At 45.6% G+C, this 22,528-nt stretch overlaps 1 protein-coding gene across 4 annotated transcripts in view; it reads left to right on the top strand.

Moving 5' to 3' along the window:
* The window catches only part of SIAH1 (siah E3 ubiquitin protein ligase 1), a 90,737-nt gene that overhangs the window by 38,601 nt on the left and 29,608 nt on the right, over window positions 1-22,528 (top strand). The window lies entirely within an intron of this gene.

Raw genomic sequence — 22,528 nt, 5'->3', positions numbered from 1 at the left:
GCAGGCATGCACCACCACACCTGCCTAATTTTTGTATTTTCTGTAGAGATGCGGTCTCACCCTGTTGCTCAGACTGAGTCTTAAACCCCTGGGCTCAAATGATCAGCCCATGTTGGCTTCCTAACCTGATTTTGGATTATAGGCATGAGCCACTGCACTTGGCCCTGCCTTGTTTTTTAATATCTAGAGGAAAAAAATGTGGCCACTCAGATCTTGCACTCATATTTTTTCTTCCTCTTTCTCCAAATTCAACCAAGGCAAGATCTTATACTCTCTCCAAGAAAAACACGCCTGTAATCCCAGCACTTTGGGAGGCTGAGGTGGGCAGATCACAAGGTCAAGAGATCAAGACCATCCTGGCCAACATAATGAAACCCCATCTCTACTAAAAGTACAAAAAAAAATTAGCTGGGCGTGGTGGTGCACACCTGTAGTCTCAGCTACTTGGGAGGCTGAGGCAGGAGAATTGCTTGAACCAGGGAAGGGGAGTTTGCAATGAGCCAAGATGGTGCTACTGCACTCCAGCCTGGTGACAGAGCAAGACTCTGTCTCAAAAAAAAAAAAAAAAGAAAGAAAAGCAACAACAACAGCAGAACTGTAATTCTGTAATTAACATAGTTTTTTTTTTTAAATCACTCAAAAAATGATGTGAAAGATACTGAATCAGACTTGTTTAATGAGATGCCTACTTACCCTGGGTTTTGCTTCGTGTCTCAGCCCTGGGCATTCTCAGTCATGGCCTTTGGTTCTGCAACACTTGTCAAGCTCAAGCTCCCAAAGGAATTCAGGAAATATGACAGATCCTCCTGATACCCCCATTCCCCTCAGTACCCAGTGTTCAGTGGCAAGGGCTTCGTTTTTTGTTGTTGTTTTTGTTTTTTTTGAGACAGAGTCTCGCTCTGTTGCCCAGGCTAGAGTGCAGTGGCATGATTCTGGCTCACTGCAACCTCCACCTCCCAGACTCAAGTGATTCTCCTGCCTCAGCCTCTCAAGTAGCTGGGATTACAGGTGTGAGCCACTACGTCTGGCTAATTTTTGTATTTTTAGTAAAGATGGGGTTTCACTATGTTGGCCAGGCTGGTCTCGAACTCCTGACCTCAGGTAATCCACCTGCCTTGGCCTCCCAAAGTGCTGGGATTACAGGTGTGAGCCACTGTGCCTGGCCTGGTTTCGTTCTTTACTATGTGAATATCTCATTCTCTTGGACCAAGCATCTTGCAGTGGACTGAATATCCCAAATCCATTTTCATGTACATATCCTTTGCTTTTCCATTACATTGTATTCTGTTAGGTGAGGATGAGCAGAAGCTTGCACCATTAATAACTAGAGAAAAAAACAGTTAACCTGGGCAGGGGAACCCAGCATATTTTCTCTTTGGTTTAGAAAATCACCTTGGTTGGCATATTCAACCAGCAAGAAAGAGAGGATCAAGGAAGTATCTACAAATTCAAGACTTTAACACTCTGGAATCTCTTAAAGATATCCCTAACACAATGATCCCTGATGCTCTATTTCTAATCTGTTTTCATCCTGTAACTTCCCTTCAAGGAGTCTGTAAAGTGTCAACTCAAAGTGACAAGAAATGGACACATATTCTAAGGGAATTTCCCAAGATAAAAAGAAGATGGAGGAAATGCTCTCTGAAGGTGTGTGTGAAGGTGCCGGACAGGGAGTTGCCCCTGCACAGCCCTGGTCACATAATGGCCCCAAACAAACCTCTTTCATCTCAGCCACATCACAAACAAAACAGACATTTTGCGCATCACCGATCAGTCTGGAATTGTCCCATCTCCTTCTATTTGCCACCATACCTACTTTCTGCCTTTCTTCACTAAAAACTTCTCAATAACCTTTGCCATCTGCTGTGGGGAAACCAAACACAGAGAAGTCACAGTCACTGTGCAGTTTAGTTATGGGGACAAGACATGGAGACTCTGAACAAATAATTAAAATGAGGGGATGCTGGTCCAACTGTATCCCTTGTGAATATCTAAAAATAAAGGGGATCAGTGTGCAGATGAGTGAATTAAAACAAAAAGAAAATAAGAAAATAAAAATAAAGGAGAAATTAGCATAAGGTCTCTTTGGGAAAAAAAAAGCACACACACACAGAGATTTTCTGAAAGTGTACTCTTTAGATTGGCTCTTGAAAGAAATGAGGGCCAACCATGGTGGTTCACACCTGTAATCCCAACACTTTGGGAAGCCAAGATAGGTAGATCACTTGAGGTCAGGAGTTCAAGACTAGCCTGGCAAATATGACGAAACCCCATCTCTATTAAAAATACAAAAAATTAGCTAGGCTTGGTGGCAGTAGTCTCAGCTACTCCGGAGGCTGAGGCAGGAGAATCACTGGCACCTGGGAGGCAGAGGTTGCAGTGAGCCAAGATCACGCCACTGCACTCCAGCCTGGGCAACAGAGCAAGACTCCATCTCAAAAACATAAAAATAAAAAAGAAAGCACCTGGGAGCAGCGGCTCATGCCTGTAATTCTAACACTTTGGGAGGCCTAGGTGGATGGATCACCTGAGGCCAGGAGATCGAGACCAGCCTGACCAACATGGAGAAACCCCGTTTCTACTAAAAACACAAAATTAGCCAGGTGTATGTGTTGGCGTGCACCTGTAATCTGAGCTTCTCAGGAGGCTGAGGCAGGAGAACCACTTGAACCCAGGAGGCAGAGGCTGCAGTGAGCTGAGATTGCACCACTGCACTCCAGCCTGAACAACAAAAGTGAAACTCCATCTCAGAAAAGAAAAAAAGGTCCTCCCGCCTCCCTCCCGCCGCAGATCAAAAAAAAAAAAAAAAAAGCTATGAGGAGGTAGACTGGGGGGAAAGATGGCCTTCCCAGTAGGGAAAGCAGCAGGGTGTAAAGGAAGAAATAATGAACCAAGAGTTAGGAGAGCTTGGGGGGCATCAGAGCTATCTTAAATTAGGGTCTGCATTTGGGGCCTGGGGTGACCCAGGGTCTGTGAGGTCATTTTCTGATGCTAATAGTTGATGGTGAATCTATGATTCTGTGATAGGTTTGGAATACTGATCTGCCAGGCCTATGCTCCTGGTGTGTGTTATGTCCTTCCGCACCCAGTGGGACGGCATCAGTGGGATTGGACCTTTGCATGTGCCCCTTCCTCTGCTGGGAACTCATCTCCGCTGAATCAGACTCTGTTCAGTGGAACCTCTTGGGATGATGGAAACATTCTATTAACCTGCATTGTCCAGTACAGTAACCATGAGTTAAATGTGGGGATTGAACCCTTGAAAGGTGGCTAGTGTGACTGAGGAATGGAATGAACTTTTAATTGTATTAATTTATTTATTTTTGTTTTTGAGTTTTTTGTTATTGTTCATATTGTTTTGAGACAGGGTCTTGTTATGTTGCCCAGGCTGGTCTAGAACTCCTGGGCTTAAGAAAGCTTCCTGCCTCAGCCTCCCAAAGTGCTGGGATTACAGGTACAAGCCACGACAACCAACTGTATTTAAGTTTAATTTATTTAAATAGTCACGGGGGCTAGTGGCCCCCATATTGGGCAACATGGCTTATGGTTTGCTCCTTTGCAATGTTCAGCTATCAGTCACCTTCTCGGAGAACCTGTTCCTCAGGATTGCCACCCGTAGAAGGCAGAATGCCCTCCCCCTCCTTCCCACACCCCCCATCAAAGACGTCCACATCTAAATCCCAAGAACCAGTTACCTTACATGCCAGAGGGGAATTAAGGTTGCAGATGACATCAAGTTGCTGCTGAGCTGACCCTGACCCTGAAATGAGAAAGCTCTCCTGAATTTTCCGGATGAGCCCATCTAATCTTATGAGTTCTTAAAAGGGAAAAAGAAGTAGGTAGAGAAGTAGATGAGCAATAGAGATGAGAGAGATGAAAAAGAAGGAAGATTAGAAGTGTGAGCGGGACCGGGCACAGTGGCTCATGCCTGTAATCCCAGCACTTTGGGAGGCCTACAGGGGGTGGATCACTTGAGGTGAGGAGTTCGAGACCAGCCTGACCAACATTGTGAAACCCCATCTCTACTAAAAATACAGAAATGAGCTGGGCATGGTGGCAGACGCCTGTAACCCCAGCTACTCAGGAGGCTGAGGTGAGAGAATCACTTGATCACTTGAACCTGGGAGGCGGAGGTCGCAGTGAGTGGAGATTGCGCCACGCACTTCAGCCTGGATGACAGAGAGGGACTTCGTCTCAAAAAAAAAAAAAAGAAGTGTGAAGGGGAAATCACCTTCCATGGTAGTTTTTGAAGATGGTGACAGGCAGGCAGGCTCCGCGCAACCAGTGCAGTGGCCTCTAGGAGCTTGGAACGGGCCCTCCACAGACAGCCAGCAGGCAAATTGGGGCCTCAGTCCTACAACTGCAAAAAACTTGCATGAGCATAGAAACAGATTCTCCCTAAGATGCTCCAGAAAGGAGCCTGGCCTGCCAACACCTTGATCTTAGTCTTGTGAGACTCACACCAGACTTCTGACCTACACAGCTGTTAGACAATACATTTGTGTTGTTTTAAGCTACCAAATCTGTGGTCATTTGGGCCGGGCGTGAGAGCTCACGTCTGTAATCCCAGCTCTTTGGGAGGCTGAGGTGAGAGGATAGCTTGAGGCCAGGAGTTCAGGACTCATCTGGGCAACATAGCAGGACCCCATCTTTACAAAAATTTGTGCCAGGTGTGGTAGCTCATGCCAATAATCCCAGCACTTTGGGAGGCCGAGGCCGGGAAGATCAACACCTGAGGTCAGGAGTTCCAGACCAGCCTGGCCAACATGGTAAAACCCTGTCTCTACCAAAAATACAAAAATTAGCCAGGTTTGGTGCAGATGCCTGTAATCTCAGCTACTTGGGAGGCTGAGGCTGAAAAGTCCGGGAGGCAGAGATTGTGGTGAGCCCAGATTGGACCATTGAACTCTATCCTGGGCAACAAGAATGAAACTCTGTCTCAAAAAACAAAAACAAATATACAAAACTTATCTGGGTGTGGTGGCTCATGCCTGTTGGCCCACACACTTGGGAGGCTGAGGTGGGAGGATCACTTGAGCCTGGGAGGTCTTCAAGGCTGAGTGGGCTGAGATCTTGCACTCCAGCTTGGGTGGCAGAGTGAGACCCTATCTCTAAATAGATAAAAATTTGTGGTCATTTGTTTCAGCAGCAATGGGAAACTAATACTCCACCCAGACCAGCTCTGGCCCTGCCCTGGTGGGGCCCCTAAGGAGTCTAACGACCCAAGGAGTGATACCCCCTGGAGGCCCCTTCTAATACCAGTGAGCTGCTCAGTGCCCCTGGCCCTGCACTCATGGCCCACATGTGGCTCCTCCCTCATTCCATCCTCCAGAGGTTGAGCAGGCCTCAGATGAGCACCCCCAGGCCTGAGGGGAAGCACACCAATGGGTGTCTGTGTGGGAGGGGCTGAGGCCTGAGGTGGGACACTGGGCTTCAGTATCTACATGGGCACATGCAAGTCCCTTTGATATATGGGACACGGCAGGGAAAAGGAGGGCTGGGAAGAGAAGCAGCTCAGGAAGGGGACTCAGGATCGGGCTCTGACCCTCTCTGTGCTGCCATGTTCTGGGTGGAACTCTGGGAAGGCTGTGGGTTTTATTTTTTACAAATTTAGTTTATAATTTATTTAAAAAAATAGAGACGGGGTCTTATTATATTGCCCAGGTTGGTCTAGAGCTCCTGGGTTCACGTGATCCTCCTGCCTTGGCTTGGATTATAGGTGTGAACCACCTCACCGGGGCAGACTGTGGATTTTAAATTCAAAGCCAGATCTCCCAGGTCTTTGTGAGGGCATATGAGAAAGAATAAAATATATATTTCTCTCGTTTTTTAGAGACAGGGTCTTACTCTGTTGCCCAGGCTGGAGTGCAGTGGCATGATCTCAGCTCACTGCAGCCTTGACCTTCCAGGCTAAAGTGATCCTCCCACCTCAGCCTCCCAAGTATCTGGGACTATAGGCATGAGCCACCACACCAGCTAATTTTCGTATTCTTTTATAGAGATGGAGTCTTGCTACATTGCTCAGGCTGGTCTCGAACTTCTGGTCTCAAGCAATCCTCTCATCTTGACCTCCCAAAGTGCTGGGATTACAGGCCTGAATGACCGCACCCAACCCTGCGCTTCCCTTTCCTTTCTCTAAACACCTTTGTCCTTGAAAATCTCATTGGCTCCTATGATTTTAACCAGCCCCTGCAGGAAGATGATGCCCAAAAGCATAGTATTTTCTCAAATTATCATTTCCAAATTTTCTCTTGTCTGTGGCACTTTTCTGTCTAGATATTCCAGAGACCACTCAGCATTCCTTGTCTAAACTTAATTAACCCCTCCCTAATCCACCCACCATTTCCTAATCTCTGAGATTCAGAACTGTGGTTCTCTGACCCGCTCCTCTTCCTCACCTCACACAACCATTCCATCAACAAGCCCTCTAGATTTTACTACCACCACAGCTTCACTAATCCAAGAGTGTCCTGAGGGCCAGGCACGGTGGCTTATGCCTATAATTCCAGCACTTTGGGAGGCTGAAGCACGAGGATCACTTGTGCTCAGGAATTTGAGATCAGCCTGGGAAACATACATAGTGAGACCCTCCTGTCTCTACAAAAATTTTAAAAATTAGCCAGACATGGTGGCACACATCTGTAGTCTCAGCTACTTGGGAGGGAGGTGGGAGGATTACTTGAGCCTAAGAGGTTGAGGCTACAGTGAGCCATAATCGCACCACTGCACTCAAGGAGTGAGCCCCTCTGTGGAAAAAGAAAAAAAAGGGCCTCCTAATTGTTCTGTTTCAGAGTTGCCAGTCAAGTTCTTCCTGCTTTGCATACCTGATTGATCAACTACAGCCTGGGCTCTGAGTATGTTACGCTTCCTGCTCAAAAACTTTCAGTATGTCCTCCTGGGAACAGAGGAATTAACGTTTCATCCAGCTCTCACAGTGTGTGCGATTACGGTAGTATGATGTTTAACCTGCAAGAGGCTTGAAATCTCAAGACCTGAGACAAAATCCTGGATGTGCCCAGGTTGCTCTCAAACTCTGGGCCTCAAGTGATTCCTCTGTCTGGTGAGACTCTGGGCAAGTTATGTCAACTCTGTGAACCCTTGTTAGAGAGAATTCTCCAGTTAAGTGCCTTGAGGATGAAGTTAGATAATGCAAGGAAAATACTTACTTGGCCTTACTCACATTAAGCTGCTATCATTATTAGCTAACATAAAGGAGCTTAGCAGAAAGTGCCTGCCACTAAGGTACTCAAGAAATCAGTGCTTTCCCAAGATGTTACTTGAGTCTGTATCTCTGGTGTTACTAGTATTTCAAAACTGTTTTTCTCCAGTTACATTTTATTTATTTATTTTTGAGATAGTCTTGCTCTGTTGCCCAGGTTGGAGTGCAGTGGCATGATCTTGGCTCACTGCAACCTCTGCCTCCCAGGTTCAAACGATGCTCCTGCCTCAGCCTCTCAAGTAGCTGGGATTACAGACGCCTACTACCACACCTGGCTAATTTTTGTATTTTCAATAGAGATAGGATTTCACCATGTTGACTGGGCTTGTCTTGCACTCCTGACCTCAAGTGATCCACCCACTTTGGCCTGCCAAAATCCTGGGATTACAGGCTTTAGCCACCACGCTTGGCCATTACTTTTCATTTATTAAGATGACATGACATCCAAATGCACATGCAAATATATTTACTCTACATCAGAGGTTGGCCAACATTTTCTACAGGGCCAGATAGTAAGTATTTCAGCTAAGGCAGGCCATACAGCATATGATGTAACTTTTCAACTCTGCTGTTAGCAGCCATAGACAAAATATAACTAAAGTAATACGGCTGTGTCCCCACAAAACTTTATTAATGTTACTAAATCATTCAGGGAATGGAAGTAAAAAAAACTTTATTGCCCGGCACGGTGGCTCACACCTGTAATCCCAGCACTTTGGGAGGCCAAGGAGGGCGGATCACGAGGTCAAGAGATCGAGACCAACCTGGCCAACATGGTGAAACCCCTTCTCTACTAAAAATACAAAAATTAGCTGGGTGTGGTGGCGCATGCCTGTAGTCCCAGCTATTCAAGAGACTGAGGCAGGAGAATTGCTTGAACCCAGGAGGAGGAGGTTGCAGTGAGCTGAGATCGCACCACTGCACTCCAGCCTGGCGCCGGGCCATGTAACGAGACTCTGTCTCAAAAAAAAAAAAACTTTATTAATCGTGCTAAAGTTTGAATTTCATATAATTGTATTTCTTTCTCTCTCTTTCCTTTCTTTTCTTTTTCTCTTTCTCCCCCTTCCCCTTCCCCTTCCCCTTTTTTATCCTTCAAGACAGTACTTTACTCTGTTGCTCGGGCTGGAGTGTAGTGGCACAATCATGGCTCACTGCAGCCTTGACCTGGACTCAAGCAATCTTCCTACCTCAGACTCAGACTCCCGAGTAGCATGCCACCATGCCCATATTATTTTTTATTTTCTTACTTTATTTAATTTTGAGATGGAATGTCACTCTGTCACCCAGGCTGGAGTGCAGTGGCATGATCTCAACTCACTGCAACCTCCGCCTCCCAGGTTCAAGCGATTCTCTGTCTCAGCCCCTGAAGTAGCTGGGACTACAGGCACAAATCACCATGCCCGGCTAATTTTTGTATTTTTAGTAGAGACAAGGTTTCACCATGTTGGCCTGGCTGGTTTTGAACTACTGACCTCAGGTGATCCACCCACCTTGACTTCCCAAAGTGCTGGGATTACAGGCATAAGCCACTGCGCTCAGCTCCATAATTTTCGTGTGTCATGAACTATTCTTCTTTTGATTTTTTCCAACCATTTAAAAATGTAAGGCCGGGCACTATAGAGTGTTCTTTTAATTTAAACATAGAAGAACAGTTAGGAATAACATGAAGTAAAGGAGAGTACAGATGATTTGTGGGCCAATAGAATAGTCTAACAGTGGCTCAAGAATAACCAAGTTGGGCAATGCAGTCATAAATGTTTACTGTGCATAAAACTCTACAGTCTAGTTCAACATAGCTGTTCAGCTGTGTCTCCTCTGGGGCCCAGTCAAAGCGGGCTTCCGTTTCCCCAAACACAGCTTGCACATTCCCTAGTTCCTCTGTCTAGAACACACCCCCTTGTGCTCATTAAAACCATATCCTGGCTGGGTGCAGTGGCTTATTCCTGTAATACAGCACTTTGGGATGCTGAGGTAAGAGGATAGCTTGAGGTGAGGAGTTCTAGACCAGCCTGGCTAATATGGGAAAACCCTATCTCTACCAAAAACAGAAAAATTAGCCTGTGTGTGGTGGTGCACGTCTGTAATCCCAGCTAGTGGGAGACTGAGGTAGGAGAATCTCTTAAACCCGGGAGACGGAGGTTGCAATGAGCTGAGATAGTGCCACTGAACTCTAGCCTAGATGACAGAGCGAGATCCTGTCTCAAAAAAATAATTTAAAATTTGAAAAATAATAAAAAGAAACAAAAGCACATCCACTAAGGGTCATATTTAATGCCACCTCTTAAAAATTCTAAGGCCGGGAATAGTGGCTCACGCCTGTAATCCCAGCACTTTGGGAGACAGAGTCAGGCAGACCACTTGAGGTCAGGAGTTAGAGACCAGCCTGGCCAACATAGCAAAACTCCATCTCTATAAAAAATACAAAAATTAGCTGAGCATTATGGTGCACACTTGTAATCCCAGCTATTTGGGAAGCTGAGGCACGAGGATCACTTGAAACCAAGAGGCAGAGGTTGCAGTGAGCCAAGATCATGCCTGCACTCCAGTTCACGCTACAGAGCAAGACCCTGTCTAAAAAAAAAAGAATCTTCAATGATTCTTCCCTACCTTTCTCTCTCTCTTCTTCTTGTGCCCTGTTCTCTCAGCAATAGCTTGTTGGTGCCTCCATCATTGTATTTGTATTCTAGTTAATTTTGGCTATTTATCTTACTTAAAACCAAGCTTCTTAAGGTCTGGGGCCTTCACTCAGGCCCCCCTCAGTGCCTGGCATATAGCAAGCACTCAGGAAGCATCTCTCAAGGTTGGTTCTTGGAATCGAACACAGAGTATAATCGAACACAGAGTATAACGTCACTCTGGCCACTGTGTAACTGACATAATGGAGTGCGAAGAGATTGGCTAGTTGAAATTGTAGTAAATGGAATGGGTCTGGGGTGTTGCTTGTTCTAGTTAACGGTATGAAGTATTCCCTCCCTCTCCCCCACCCCCACCAAAAGAAAAAATAAATGGAGCAGGTCTGGATGGGGGTGTCAGGAGACGATGAGGGGAAGGGCTGTGCCTCTGGGGCACAGCTGGAGGAGAATCCTGTTTGGTGTTTGAGGTAGCATGACTAGTCTGTGTTAGTTATGCCTTCTGCAGGAAGCAAGTCTGAATAGAAAGAAAAGTAGGGCTTCCTAGAGCTTCCCACACACAGGAGAGGCTCAGCAAAGAACACAGTGAAATTCAACTGCTGATTCTCTCCGGGCCTCAGGAGAGCGGGGTTCTGAGAAGGCCCTCGCGATACACATCATGGCCCAGTTACACGGAGTGAATCAGACTCTGATGCAATTGGCAACAGACCTTAATCACGAGCTTCATCTCACAGGCTCCGCACAGACGAGCTTTGTCATTTCTCTGAGGGAATCACTGTCACTTCTCTTCCAGTCTCAAAGCAGCTCCCCCCTGCCCCATGTAAAGCACTGATGAGATGGCAATTTAAACTGCTCCGATGACCAGGTTTCGTTAGGTAAGAAGGACCGATTAAGCAGCGGTGGCCCAAATAACGTAACTGGTTCAGATGCTGTTTTTCAAAGCCAGCAGAAGTCTTGCCAAATTAAAGGATGTCAGGATGAGATGCTAGGAATATCAGTTTCCTTCTCGCTGGCAATGGAGAGGATTAATTAAATGCCTGTGAAGTACTTTGAAAATTTAAGCTGTTGAGAATTATTGTTCTGTGTAATAGAGAAAAAATAGAGTTCTTGGCTCATTAAAGCTGTAATGTTGTAAGCCTGAGCGCTATTTTCAGGATATCTTTGAGAGCTACACTTTTATTAAGAGAAAGAAAAGAGACATGTGTCTATGAATACAGATATACAGTACACATGCTGGCAAGTCAGTTGGGTTAATCAGCATTTCTCTTGATTAAGAAATGAAGTGGGGGATATAATCCCAGCATTTAAGGAGGCTGAGGTGGGAGGATCATTTGAGCCCCTGAGTTTGAGTCCAGCCTGGGCAATACAATGAGACTTTGTTTCTAAATAAAAAAAGGTCAGGCAAAGTGACTCACGCCTATGATTCCAGTGCTTTGAGAGGCCAAGGTGGGTGGATCACCTGAGGTCAGGAGTTCGAGAGTGGCCTGGCCAACATGGCAAAACGCCGTTTCTACTAAAAATACGCAGATTAGCCGAGTGTGGCGGCAGGCGCCTGTATCCCCAGCTACTAGGCAAGAGTGAGACTCCATCTCAAAAAACAAAACAAAACAAAACAAAAAACAGAAAAAAGAAATGAATGAACTGGGAGAAGCTGTTGATTACCACAGTCAGAGACAGTTATTAAGAATCAGTTGCTTGGCCAGGCGTGGTGGCTCACGCCTGTAATCCAAGCACTTTGGAGGCCAAGGCGGGCAGATCACCTGAGGTTGGGAGTTCAAGACCAGCCTGACCAACATAGTGAAACGCCGTCTTTTTAAAAAACGTTAAAAATTCTATATTTAATTAAAAAAAAGAAGAATCAGTTGCTTAACTGTGTAGGGACAGTTTCACTAAAACATTAGCAGTCAGGCATTTGTTTTCTTTCAATTAGGATCAAGGGATGAAAAGACTGCGATTGTATACATGTAAACACCAAGTTCAGTGAGCTTCCGTGGCCTCTCTGTCTTAACACAACTAAACCATCCAGACAGATTTCTGCTTCCACTTTGTTGGCAGATTTGCCCAGGGATATTCTGGCTTTGTTTGCAGAGGTTCGGTGATATTTAGAAGGTGCTGTCCACAGCAGCCCCTCACCTCTCTGACACTCTGCATTGACTGAGGATTTACACTTTGTTTTGTGTCTGTACTAGTTTCCTATTTCTGCTGTAACAAATTACCGCAAACTTAGTGGCTTAACACAACATGGATGTATTATATTACAGTTCCAGAGGTCAAGTCTAAAATTAGTCTTACAGGGCTAACGTCAAGGTGTCGGCCGGGCTGACCCTATCTGGATGCTCCAGGAAAGAATCTGTTCTTGCCTTTTCAGTTTCCTAGAGGCCTCCTGCATTCCATGGCTCATAGCCCCTTTTTGGATCTCTCCGACCTCTGCTTTTGTTGTTGTTTGTTGAGATAGAGTCTTGCTATACTGCCAAACTTCTGGGTTCAAGTGCTTCTCCTGCCTGGACCTCCCAAAGCACTGAGATTATAGGCGTGAGCCACTGAGCCTGGCTCAGACCTCTTGTTATCGCATCTTCTATCTCTTTGGCCCATGGGATAGTCCAGGATAATGTCTTCCTCTCAAAACCCTTAACTCAATCACATATGCTAAGTCCTTTTTGCCACATAGAGTAACTTATTCACAGGTTCTAGGGATTGTAAACATTTTGCTTTTTTTTGAAATGGAGTCTCACTCTTGTTGCCCAGCCTAGAGTGCAATGATTGTGCGATCTCGGCTTACCACAACCTCTGCCTCCGGGGTTCAAGTGATTCTCCTGCCTCAGCCTCCCAAGTAGCTGAGATTACAGGCATGCACCACTACATAGGGCTAATTTTGTATTTTTAGTACAGATGAGATTTCTCCATGTTGGTCAGGCTGTTCTCAAACTCCCAACCGCAGGTGATCTGCCTGCCTCAACCACCCAAAGTGCTGAGGTTACAGGTGTGAGCCACCACACCCGGCCAGATTTTTTCCCCCCTCAAGAAATTAGCAGTTTTGGCCGGACGTGGTGGCTCACGCCTGTAATCCAAGCACTTTGGAGGCCAAGGTGAGCGGATCACCTGAGGTCGGGAGTTCAAGACCAGCCTGACCAACATGGTGAAACCCCGTCTTTATACAAAAAAAAAAAAGAAAAGAAAAGAAATTAGCAGTTTCTCCTACTTTTTTTTTTTAAGATGACATTTTGCTTTGTCACCAGTCTGGAGTGCAGTGGTGCAGCTCTCAGGTGATGGCAACCTCTTCACCTCCCAGGTTCAAGTGATTCTCCTGCCTCAGCTTTCTGAGTAGCTGGGACTACAGAAGTATGCCACCAAGCCCAGCTAGTGTCTGTGTGTGTGTGTGTATGTGTGTGTGTGTTTGGTACAGTCAAGGTTTCTCCTGACCTCAAGTGATCCACCCACCTAGGCCTCCCAAAATTCTGGGATTATAGGTGTGAGCCATCTGGCCCAGCCTTGAGCCTGCTTTCTTATTCAAACCTCACACAGACTTTAGCCTGGCTGTGGTGGCTCACGCCTGCAATCCCAGCATTAGGGAGGGCTAGATGGGTGGATTGCTTGAATCTAGGAGTTTGAGATTAGCCTGGGCAACATTAAAACCCCGTCTCTACAAAAAATGCAAAAATTAGCTGAGTGTGGTGACTATTTTGAAAGCTGAGGCAGGAGGATCATTTGAGCCCAGGAGCTCAATGCTGCAGTGATCTTTGATTGCACCACTGAACTCCAGCCTGGGGAAGGGGTCAAGACCCTATCTCAGAGAAAAAAAACAATCCTCTCGCTTTTCTCCAACCAACTCCACCTAGTTCCCTTCAGCTAGTACTTTTTGCCAGAAATAACCCCTTTAAACACTGCAGCTTTAATGCTTCCAGTGGTCACCACTGTACCCTAAGTGTTAGAACTTTTTTTTTTTTTTTTTGAGATGAAGTTTCACTCTTTCACCCAGGCTGGAGTAAAGTGGTGCTATCTTGGCTCACTCCTCCCCCTGGATTCAAGTGATTCTCCTGCCTCAGCCTCCCAAGTAGCTGGGATTAGAGGCGCCTGCCACCATACCTGGCTAATTTCTGTATTTTTAGTAGAGATGTTTGCCATGTTGGTCAGGCTGGTCTCGAATTCCTGACGTCAGGTAATCCACACACCTCTGACTCCCAAAGGGCTGGAATCACAGGGATGAGCCACCATACCTGGCCATTTTTTAACTAACATAATGAGTTGTAGGTAGTTGTTTAGATAAAGTAAACTATACTTTAATTCATCCTTCTAAAATTCATTAAAATGAAAACCCTGAATTGGTAAATTCTCATAAAGGATTTGAGGGCCCTGCAATTCATGTGTAAGCCCTCCTTGATGCACATGAATCACAGATCATGTTTATCCTTAGCTATAAGACACAATCAATGAGCAAGGAGCAAAGGCTGTGGAGCCAGATGGACCTGGATGTTAACTTCCACACCTCCACTTATTACATGCCGTGGGAAAGTTCCTCATCCTCTCTGAGTTTCCATTTCCTCATCTATAAAATGGGATACCAGTGCTCACTTCATATATTTGTTAGTATTAAATTAAGTAACTCATAAACTTGTGTGTGTTAAGGATTTCTTAAATGCTAAATGTTTCTAAAATGCTAGTTTCTCCAAGATAATTTGGAAAGAAAGTCAAGTATCCATTAACAATGAAAGAAAGCATATAAAAGAGAAACTGTAAACAGATTCCATAGATGTTGATAGCTAAGGGCATGGTCCTTGTTTAATATTTCTTCATTTGCTCAACAAAAATCTTGAGGGCTTTTTATGTGCTAGACACTATACTAGGCACAGATGGAAATACAGACATGTACCCTGGGTGCCAGGGGCTTATTCTACTTATTGGCATGTCACAGGAGCTCAACAAATACTTAATTTTTTTTTTTTTTTAGATGGAGTTTTGCTCTTGTTACCCAGGCTGGAGTGCAGTGGCGCAATCTCGGCTCACTGCAACCTCCGCCTCCTGGGTTCAGGCAATTCTCTTGCCTCAACCTCCTGAGTAGCTGGGATTACAGGCATGCGCCACCGTACCCAGCTAATTTTTTGTATTTTTAGTAGAGATGGGGTTTCACCATGTTGACCAGGATGGTCTCGATCTCTTGACCTCGTGATCCACCCGCCTCAGCCTCCCAAAGTGCTGGGATTACAGGCGTGAGCCACCACGCCCAGCTACTTAATTTTTTAAAAAGGCTAAAGCCGGGCATAGTGGCTCATGCCTATAATCCCAGCACTTGGGGAGGCCGAGGTGGGAGATGACTTGAGTTCAGGAGTTGAGACCAGCCTGGGCAACATGGTGAAACCCTGTCTCTACCAAAAATACAAAAAAATTAGCTTGGCACAGTGACGTGCACCTGTGCACTCAGGAGGCTGAGGTGGGAGGATTGCTTGAGCTTGGGAGGGAGAGGTTGGAGTGAGCCAATATTGCACCACTGCACTCCAATCTGGGTGACAAAAAAAAAAAAAAAAGCTAAATTCTGACAACTGTAAAGAAAAGATTTGAATCCACGGAAATGAGCATCCGTGGGTTGGGCATGAGGCAAGGGTTGTATCTAATGCACTGGACAGTTATCACTGCATTCCAATCAACTCAAGACCAACGATTACTGTAAAGCAATTGTCAATACCTACTTCCACCAGCTACATGAAAACCTAAATGATTTTCTAACTTTTTTTTTTGAGACAAGAGTCTCACTCTGTCGCCCAGGCTGGAATGCAGTGGCGTGATCTCCACTCACTGCAAATTCCACCTTCCAGGTTCAAGCAATTCTCCTGCCTCAGCCTCCCAAGTAGCTGGGATTATAGGCACCCACCATCATGCCTGGCTAGTTTTTGGATTTTTAGTACAGTCGGGTTTCACCATGTTGGCCAGGCTGGTCTTGAACTCCTGACCTCAGGTGATCCACCTGCCTCAGCCTCCTAAACTGCTGGGATTACAGGCATGAGCACCGGCCCAGCTCTAACTTCTTGAAAAATGTGGCACTTAGCATGTAACCTTTTTCTTGAAGAAACTTGATTCTATTGAAGGAAAACTACCATTATAGCCGAATACATTACCCGTCCACTTGGGCTTCTGGGAACTTCCTTCAGCTACTTCTGTTTTCATTCATGGACGCTCATGTTGTATTTCTAACTTCTCCACCATGTATGGGAGAATTTGTTTGGGATGCCGTTTAACAAATTTACCAACCTCAGTAGTGACTGACTGGCAACAGGTGTGTCTGATAAAGAAAACATTGTGGCCAGGCACGGTGGCTCACACCTGTAATCCCAGCATTTTGTGAGGCCAAGGCGGGCGGATCATCTGAGGTCAGGAGTTCAAGACCAGCCTGACCAACAAGGAGAAAAACCATCTCTACTAAAAATACAATATTACCTGGGTGTGGTGGTGCATGCCTGTAATCCCAGCTACTCAGAAGGCTGAGGCAGGAGAATTGCTTGAACCCGGGAGGTGGAGGTTGCAGTGAGCCAAGTCACGCCATTGCACTTCAGCGCGGACAACAGCGAAACTCCATCTCAGAAAAAGAACTGGGCGCGGTGGCACGTGCCTGTAGTCCCAGCTACTCAGGAGGCTGAGGTGGGAGGATCGCTTGAGCCCAGGAGTTCTGGGCTGCAGTGCAGCTATGCCGATTGGGTGTCTGCACTAGGTTTGGCATCAATATGGTGAACTCTCAGGAGCAGGGGACCACCAGGTTGCCTAAGGAGGGGTGAACTGGCCCAGGTCAGAAACGGAGCAGGTCAAAACTCCTGTGCTGATCAGTAGGGGGATCGCGCCTGTTAATAGCCACTGCACTCCAGCCTGGGCAACATAGCGAGACCCCATCTCTAAAAAAAAAAAAAAGAAAGTAAAAAAATTTTTATAAAAAGAAAAAGAAAAACATCATTGCTTCTGCCCTGCTTTAGGCATGTCTAACATAGGGACCTGTTTTCCTTTGCAAAGCTTATAGGAATCTGTTTGGGAGGGAGGAACCACCTTCCAGTTTCAGGCTGAAAAAGATTCTTTGGCCACCAGCAGAGCCAGGCTTGGAAGGGAATGCTAATGTGTTTCCAGATCTATCCAGCTAAGCTGAATGAGAAATGGGTATCAGTGGTTTAATGTAAGAGGAGATAGCTGTAGTTTCCTGGGCAAGAGACATCTATGACTGCCTGGAAAGAAACAGCCCATCAGTGATTCAATAGATGGGTTTGGTCTTGTGAATTGGTCTACTGTAAAACAACTGTATTGACATGAAGACACTTGGAAATCATCCGTACAGCCTTAACTCATTTAGCCAACTTTGACAGCATTATCTGAGAGGCTGAGACACCAGAATCACTTGAACCTGGGAGGTGGAGAGTGCAGTAAGCCGAGATAGCAAAATAAATACATAAATATCACATTAATATAAATTCACATCAAAACCCCCAAAAAGATACTCTCATTAGTGCCTGTTTTATTTATTCATTTATGTTTATGCTTTTAGAAATAGGATCTGCCTCTGTCACTGAGGTGGGAGTGTAGGGGCACAATCATGGCTCACTGTAGCCTCAAATTCCCAGGCTCAAGCAATCCTCTCATCTTGGCTTCCTGATTATCTGGGATTACAGGGGCACACCACCACACTGGGCTAATTTTTAAAGTTTTGCTATGTTCTCAGCCTGGTCTGAAACTCCTGGACCTCAAGCGATCCTCTTGTGTTGGCCTCTCAAAGTGCTGGGATTACAGGTGTAAGCCACTGAGCCTGCCAATGCCATTTTTATTCATAAGAGGAAAGTAATTTACATCACTGGTACCTTAACTATGGGTCAGATGCAGGACCAGAGCATTATGTTCCATTGGAGTAGATGAAATTGCCATTTGGTGTCATTTGAGGGTAGAAAGAAGGCTCCCTTTCCAGATGTGGCCTGAAAATATTTGTCACAGTTCCTGAAATTCCTTCAATTAGAGGATTATTTGGATTTACTTTATGGTTTACAAAATGCTTTTCTACAGACAAACTGTTAAGGAAGCAAGCCACCTCCATGTTCAGAAAAGGTCTTTAGTTACCCCACAGTGGGGCTATTTTCCTTCAAATGGAAGGTACATTTTTTGGGGGGGGGAGGAATTACATTTATAATGGTGATGTTCATGTCTCACTCATAGCTATCACTCAGAATTAACCAAATCAGATTGAGCCCCTCCCAAATCTAGGTAGGAATTTTCAGAGATGGAATTAACCTGAATAGATTCGTTTTGTATGAAAGGGAAGTGGGGAAAGGAAGAAGTAATTTGGATGCTTCTAGAGGAGAACAGCCACAAACCAAGCCAAGAAAAGCAAGTACGAGAATTCCAGAGGCAGAAGTTGCTTCTGGGTGGCTGACGTCAATGCTTCAGCACTTCCAGACTGGCGTGCGGCACCCTCAGGGGACACTCTGTCCTGGGAATCCCTGAAGTTAAAGAGAATCCACTAATGTATAAAGGTAACTCCTCAATTGTCAGCAGCGGGCCAGAGAGAGAGACTGTTATTTTCAGATGGACAAATGCTGTTGGCTAGAAGAAAGGATGGGGGATAAGGAGGACAAAATCTGACTTTGGCAAAGCTGGGTGTTTAGAACGTTAATGCCACGTTGGCAAGTTCTCTCTTAGTCCATGTCCATTACACTGCTTTCAGAGAGGCTCAGGGGTTCTGGGGGTGAGAAAGAAATACCACATCTAACCCAGAGCTGCTCCTCCCGAGGAGCCTTTTAGGGCTGGGACAGGACTCCCCTGCCCTTCACAACCAGATCAAGGCTACATGGGTATGCCCAGCATACTCCCTGTCAAAATGGAAAATTTACCTGTAAACTGGAGTGAACTGAACTCTATTGATCTTCCTGTGTATTGAGGAGCTATAACTTCTCCCCAAAAATGTGAAAGTAAAATTGCAGTTTAAATTGTGTAATTAGGAATACTGCAAAAAAAAAAAAAAAAAAAAGGAATACTGCAAACTAGTGTTTTGCATATATAAACTTTATCATACACTGGGAATTTGTACATACATGCCCAGTATGGGATTTTTTTTTTTTTTTTTGAGACTGAGTTTCGCTCTTGTTACCCAGGCTGGAGTGCAGTGGCGTGATCTCGGCTCACCGAAACCTCCACCTTCTAGGCCCAGGCAATTCTCCTGCCTCAAGCCTCCTGAGTAGCTGGGATTACAGGCACGCGCCACCATGCCCAGCTAACTTTTTGTATTTTTAGTAGAGACAGGGTTTCACCATGTTGACCAGGATGGTCTTGATCTCTTGACCTCATGATCGACCCGCCTCGGCCTCCCAAAGTGCTGGGATTACAGGCGTGAGCCACCATGCCCAGCCTGTTTTTTTATTTTTTTGAAAGAGTCTTGCTCTGGTTGCCCAGGCTAGAGAGCAATGGCTGGATCTCTGCTCATTGCAACTTCTGCCTCCTGGGTTCAAGCAGTTCTCTTGCCTCAGCCTCTGAAGTAGCTGGGATTACAAGCACCCACCACCACGCGTGGCTAAGTTTTGTATTTTTAGTAGAGACAGTTTCATCATGTTGGTCAGGGCACTCTGACTCCTGAACTCAGCTCATCCCCATCCTCGGCTTCCCAAAGTGCTGGGATTAGAGACATGAGCCACTTCACCCGGCCCAGAATGGGATTTTAAAATAAACAAAATTATGTATACAGCTCACTGTAGCTTCCACCTCCTGGGTTCAAGCGATTCTTCTGCCTCAGCCTCCTGAGTAGCTGGGATTACAGGCGCACACCACCATGCCTCGATAATTTTTGTATTTTTAGTAGAGACAGGGTTTCACTGCTTTGGCCAGGCTGGTCTCAAACTCCTGGCTTCAAGTGATCTGCCTGCCTCGGCCTCCCAAAGTGCTGGGATTACAGGCATGAGCCACCACACCCAGACAAAGGTAATTTTGATAACATTTACTTAGTTTTTCATCCTTTTGTTTTTCCGTTGAGACAGTTTCACTCTGGTCACTGAGACTGGAGTACAACAGCACTATCTTGGCTCACTGCAACCCTTGCTTTCCCACAATTCTCCTGCCTCAGCCTTCTGAGTAACTGGGATTACAGGTGCCCACCACCACACCCGGCTAATTTTTGTATTTTTAGTAGAGACAGCGTTTCACCATGTTGGTCAGGCTGGTCTTGAACTCCTGATCTCAGGTAATCTGCCCGCCTTGGACTCCCAAAGTGCTGGGATTACAGGCGTGAGCCATCAGGCCCAGCCTATTTTTTTGTTCTTTGGGTGACCTTTAGAACCTAACTGGTAAGAGGATATGCCCCTAAATGTTAAGTTTATTTGTACTTTTGTATGCATCACGTGTTTGCTTCATGCCTATTTATTTATTTTGAGACAGAGTCTCACTCTGTTGCCCAGGCTGGAGTGCAGTGGCTCAATCTTAGCCCACTGCAACCTCTGTTTCCTTGGTTCAAGTGATTCTCTTGCCTCAGTCTCCCAAGTAGCTGGGATTACAAGAGGGTGCCACCATGCCTGGCTAATTTTTGTTATTTTTAGTAGAGATGAGGTTTCCCCATGATGGCCAGGCTGGGCTCGAACTCCTGGCCTCAAGTGATCTGCCTGCCTTGGCCTCCCAAAATGCTGGGATTACAGGCATGAACCACCATGCCCAGCCTATTTATTTAAGAGACAATGTCTCATTCTATTGCCTAGGCTGGAGTGTAATGGCGTGATCATAGCTTACCACAGCCTCAAACTCCTGGGCTTAAGTGATCCTCCTGTCGCAGCCTCTAGAGTGGCTGGGACAACAGGTGTGCACCACCACACCTGGCTAAATTTCTAAACTTTGCCTGGCAGTTTGTTCAGATCAGAGTCTATCTTATTGCTTAAAAGTATGTCACATAATTTCATCTTGTAAAGTCTAGTTATGCCTTAATTGACAAGAGCTCAAAATGCCAGCTCTAAAATGAACCTTGGGGCATGTTGGCTCATGCCTTGTAGTCCATTTGACTTTGGGAGGCCGAGGCAGGAGGATCACTTGAAGCCAGGAGTCCAGCTTGGGCAACATAGCAACACCCCATCTCTTTTTTTTTTTTTAAACAAGATGGGATTTCACCATGTTGGTTAGGCTGGTCCTGAACTCCCGACCTCAGGTGATCCACCCACCTTGGCCTCCAAAGTGCTTGGATTACAGGCGTGAGCCGCCGCGCCTGGCTAAGCAACACCCCATCTCTACAAAAAGTTAAAAGTTATGCTGGTGTCATGGCCACGTGCCTGCAGTCCCAGCTACTTGGAAGGCTGAGGTAGGAGAATCTCTTGAGTCCTGGAGTTCAAGGCTGCAGTAAGCATTAAAAAAAATTTTTTTTGAGACAGAGTCTTACACTGTAGGTTGGAGTGCAGTGATGAAGTCTTGACTCACTGCAACCTCCACCTCCTGGGTTCAAGCCATTCTCATGCCTCAGCCTCCAGAGTAGCTGGGATTACAAGCATGTGCCACCACACTCACTAAATTTTGTATTGTATTTTTAGTAGAGATGGGGTTTGACGATGTTGGCCAGACTGGTCCCAAACTCCTAACCTCAAGTAATCCGCCCACCTTGGCCTCCCAAAGTGCTGGGATTGTGGTTGTGAGTCACTGCTCCCAGCCTTGTAATGAGCTTTGATTGTGTCAAAGCTCCAGTTTGGGCAACAGAGCAAAATCCTGTCTCCAAGATAAAAATAAAGTGACCATTCTTGGCTTTTCTCAAGGCATTTATTTACATTAGTTAACCTATTAGGCATTTTGTGCTCCCTATGACTCCACATAACCCACCTGGATGGAGCACATATATTTATGTAAAATTGGGTCTTGCTATGTTGCCCAGGTTGTTCTCAAACTCTTGGTGTCAAGCGACTCCTTGGCATCCCAAAGCGCTGGGATTATGGGCATGAACCATTCATCATGCCTGGCCTGAACCAGTTCGTTCCTTCTAATCCCTAATCCTTCACATCCTTAGTCACTTGTTGCATGTATTACATACCTGTTCTATTATACACCTTTAGTTCCAGACACCTTTTATTTTTTTGCAATTTTTTCATACTGTAGTGGTACATTTACTTATGAGATTGTTTGTGTCCACCACTGGGTCGTACTGTATATATTATGAGTTCAGGGCTTGCAGCTCTCTATTTCCATAACCTAGCATGGTGCCTGCCTGAATAAATGAACAAATATGTAAATGGCTTCCTCAATTTTGGTAAGCTCCATGACCAGGCACAGTGTATACAGAACGTCTTAGGCTCCCTCTGTAAATATTGGTTGTTGCAGAAATGAATGACAGCGCCATAAAAAAACATATGGACCTTTATAACTCACCCAAGTTCTTTAACTGACTTTGGGGACCAGCTTTTTAGTAGTATACGACACTTGCGGCTGAAAGCGTTTCTTTAGTTTCCCAACTTCAAGAAACACTGGATCTGCTAATGGTCCCAGAGGAAAAGAGCAGCCACAATAAGCAGGGTATTCGGTTGAGAAGAGAGTCCGAAGTATCAACAGTCACAGACTACAAATTTGCTGAGGGAAGCCGGAAATTAACAGCTTGAGTTAGTACCTAAGATAATCTTTTCTGCTGAAACTTGTGTTCTCAGTGAAGCGCTTGCTTAAAAACTTCCTCCCGAAAGAGACTTGCTGATGATTGGGAGCTTGGAGGTAATGAAGA

This window comes from Callithrix jacchus, chromosome 20 (genome assembly GCF_049354715.1).
Source record: "Callithrix jacchus isolate 240 chromosome 20, calJac240_pri, whole genome shotgun sequence".
In the NCBI taxonomy this organism is placed as follows: Eukaryota; Metazoa; Chordata; class Mammalia; order Primates; family Cebidae; genus Callithrix; species Callithrix jacchus.
Note: the sequence above shows the minus strand (reverse complement) of the source record. Positions and strands in the feature narration are given on the sequence as shown.